This window comes from Temnothorax curvispinosus, unplaced genomic scaffold (assembly GCF_003070985.1).
Source record: "Temnothorax curvispinosus isolate PA1 unplaced genomic scaffold, ASM307098v1 QBEX01016430.1, whole genome shotgun sequence".
Classification (NCBI taxonomy): Eukaryota; Metazoa; Arthropoda; class Insecta; order Hymenoptera; family Formicidae; genus Temnothorax; species Temnothorax curvispinosus.
In genome coordinates this window covers 506,418-509,171 of record NW_020226210.1, presented here as the reverse complement: position 1 = coordinate 509,171, position 2,754 = coordinate 506,418, and the positions used below count along the sequence as shown (strand labels likewise).

Below are 2,754 nucleotides of genomic sequence, written 5' to 3'. Positions count from 1 at the left end.
AACCGACCGCGCACCGTGTGTAGTGTGTAGTGTGTATTCACCTTACCCCTACTCTATCCCCACTACTCATGTTTACCGCGACGCCCGTGACCTGTTCTGACGTCAGACGTGTCGTTACTCTCGCTCCCGCTCCAGGCTCCAGCTCCCATATCGCATATATCGCGGAGTAAATACACGAGTCGCCGGGTCCGATTGTTTAGCTTGCGAAAAACTGTGATACATATATCGAAAGTTCATTTAATTCATGTGCTTCGAGGAATTTATACGGATACCGAGGTATATCGCATTCGATTACATTTTTTCGGATAATCCGTAGTTAATCAAAGTCGCGTAATCGCGTAATCGCGTAATCGCGTTCTCGAGACAGTTGCTCCGGGCGAGTGAAGTTAGCCGTGCGCGATTTACGAAATTCTCTCCGCCACCTTCGCTTCACTTGTCGTGTCTACCTGCGCGCGGGAATCGCGGAATGTCACGGTGCGGCGTCATGGCGTCATGGGGGTCAAGCGGATCGTATAGTTTCGTTCGTAGTTTCTTCGACCGCGACGTAATTCTTCTGTCGCCGTGTAACTAAGTTTCTTAGTTACCGCGTCGCGAGATTAATACCGGGAGTGCCGTGTGCCTTTAGTGTCGCGCGATCATAAGAGGAGTCGATATCGTCGATTTTCGCTCGTGAACGTCGTCGCGTTGTGAATGAGTGCGACAATGGACCAAGGACCAACGGAGTAACGGAGGACGATCGAGGAGAGGAGAACGGGGCCTGGGAGGCATCGGGCGACGGCGGAGCGACCGTGGGGTGAGTAGTTGTTAATTTTCTTATAAATTATATTTTGCCGTCCTGTCAGTTCTGTGGTGGACTCCGCCACTTTCGTGGTTTTTAACTACGGTGCAATTTCGGGTCGAGTCTGATCTCCGGCGTATGAGAGATATTACGTCGCGAACGTCGCGTCTCTCTCTTATTCGCACGGTCGCAGTATTATTTGTACAATTTTTCGCGGATGAATTATGCGAACTAGTTAACACGGAAATATCCAGTCGCTTATTGCGGCGCCGGCGGCCGCGATTGTTTTTTACATTTTAAAATCAGATATTTATTAAAATGACGCTTTAAAAACGGGCAATAATTATTTACTGTCGATTATCTTGGACGTAGCTTTAATATAAAAATATTTCTTTTGTTACAGATCAACGCAGAATTACAACTCCGCTGTTGCGCATCGGCCGGTGAGTTATTTTTTTAGCAGAAGGGATAAATATATGTATTAAGTTTGTTATTATTAGTTAGTATTATATGTATTTGTATGGTACAAATTAGTACAAATTCAGTCCTTCAAATTTCTGTATTTAATTTTCTTTTTTTTTTTTTTTTTTCTTGTGGTCTTTCTAGCTTAATGCTAAGGTAGCACCGCCACGATTTTCTCCGAAATGGCACGGGATACAAAATTGTTATTAGTGGTACAAATTAGTACAAAATGGGTACTAAATATTCTGATAGGTCCGGTTTGATTCTGCCGATTTGGTCCTGCTAGCTTAGAAGAGGTAAACTAATTATCTGCGTGGGTGCATGCGACATGCGAGCAATGCGGTTAAAAGTTTCGACGGTCAGAAGCACGTATTTTATCGACCGGCTAATTTATACTTTTCTTCGCTGCGGTTAAAAAAAAATTACTCTTTGCGGTTTAAACGATAAGTAGACAAAGGGAGAAAAATGAATAATGTGTAGCGTCTGACTTAAGTAAACGTATGCAAATTTCGTACAACGAGCTCCGAGCTCTGAAATTGCCTACAAATAGATAGTTATGTAAAAGAAATTTCTACCCTGTATGTTCTGTTATGTAGAAAACATACAGGGTCCGACAACCACTGTACAACATTTTAACAGTATATAATTTGAAAAAATTGTATTTAATTAAAGCAAAGAAAAATTTTTGAATATTTTTGAATAAAAATGTTGAAATTGCAATAGTTTTCGAGTTATAAGCAATTAAAGTTGATCAGTGATATTGCGTATCGTCATGTATCAATTAGCTCGTTGCAATTACGAAATATTTATTGTTAGTATAATATAAAATGAATATGCACTTTCCAAATATATTCCGTTTCTTGTAACTCAAATTAATTTCGAAAAGCGGATTACTATCGCATATGTTTTGTTTTATTTTATGAATTCAACGTTGCCAAATAACGATTAATTCTGCTCGAAGAAACAATCTTTATTAAAAGCAAGATTAAATAATTTACATGTAATAATTACTGTGTTAGTAATTGACTTATCAATTGATTAATATGGTGTGTGCAATATCTACATTAAACGATAAAATTAGTTAAGCAGCAAAAATCAATATTATCTGAATTATAAAAGTCAATAATGAATCAGTTAGCTTAAAGTGCGCAAGTTCTATGCGATGCTATTGATTAACTTTAATTGCTTATAATTCGAAAACAATTGCAATTTCGACATTTTTGAATTTTCATAGTAAAATTATATGTATAATAAATTTTTCATTTTTAATTAATTTCCACAGATTATACTATTAAAATATTGTATGATGATTGTGACGCAACTTTTCCAATTTATTATAATTTACATTTTATAACTAGATGTTTACGCTTATTTTAGTATGCATGCATGTAGATGATAATATTAAAATAAATTTATAATTTATATTACCGTTAAATAGATATAACGGGGTAAAACGAAGTAAAAAAACAATATATTATTATTAAAAATCTTTTCCAGTTCTTAATCGTATAACA

General features: G+C 37.0%; 1 long non-coding RNA gene across 1 annotated transcript; it reads left to right on the top strand.

The window, feature by feature from the left end:
• The first annotated feature begins 672 nt into the window (after window positions 1–672).
• Window positions 673–1,528, top strand: LOC112466615. The gene is made up of 3 exons (XR_003042166.1): window positions 673–793; window positions 1,182–1,221; window positions 1,385–1,528. It is a non-coding gene; the product is annotated as an uncharacterized LOC112466615 (long non-coding RNA).
• The last annotated feature ends 1,226 nt before the right edge of the window (window positions 1,529–2,754 follow it).